Source organism: Arachis ipaensis, chromosome B04 (assembly GCF_000816755.2).
Source record: "Arachis ipaensis cultivar K30076 chromosome B04, Araip1.1, whole genome shotgun sequence".
In the NCBI taxonomy this organism is placed as follows: Eukaryota; Viridiplantae; Streptophyta; class Magnoliopsida; order Fabales; family Fabaceae; genus Arachis; species Arachis ipaensis.
Window position 1 is genome coordinate 123513603 of NC_029788.2, and position 249 is coordinate 123513851.

The 249-nt window shown below is 18.1% G+C and overlaps 1 protein-coding gene across 1 annotated transcript in view; it reads right to left on the reverse strand.

Moving 5' to 3' along the window:
- Nucleotides 1-249, reverse strand: part of LOC107635150 (serine carboxypeptidase-like 20) — a gene marked incomplete in the record, with an annotated part of 8000 nt that overhangs the window by 514 nt on the left and 7237 nt on the right.

Sequence of the window (249 nt, forward strand, 5' to 3'; positions counted from 1 at the left end):
ATAAATTTTTTTACTTATTCACTCACGATTGATTATTGATTTTTATGAGATCAATTTAAAATTAATTCTCAGTTAATATAGTCGAATCAAACAGTTTGGTCTGGTTATTACTTATAATAAAATATAAAATATAGCGAACATGTGTATTTAAAAAAGGATTTATAAAAAATGATATAAAATTTAAATTCTTAATGTATTTATTGTGTATTTATTAAAATAAAGTATTTAAAATTTTCTATACTAACAACC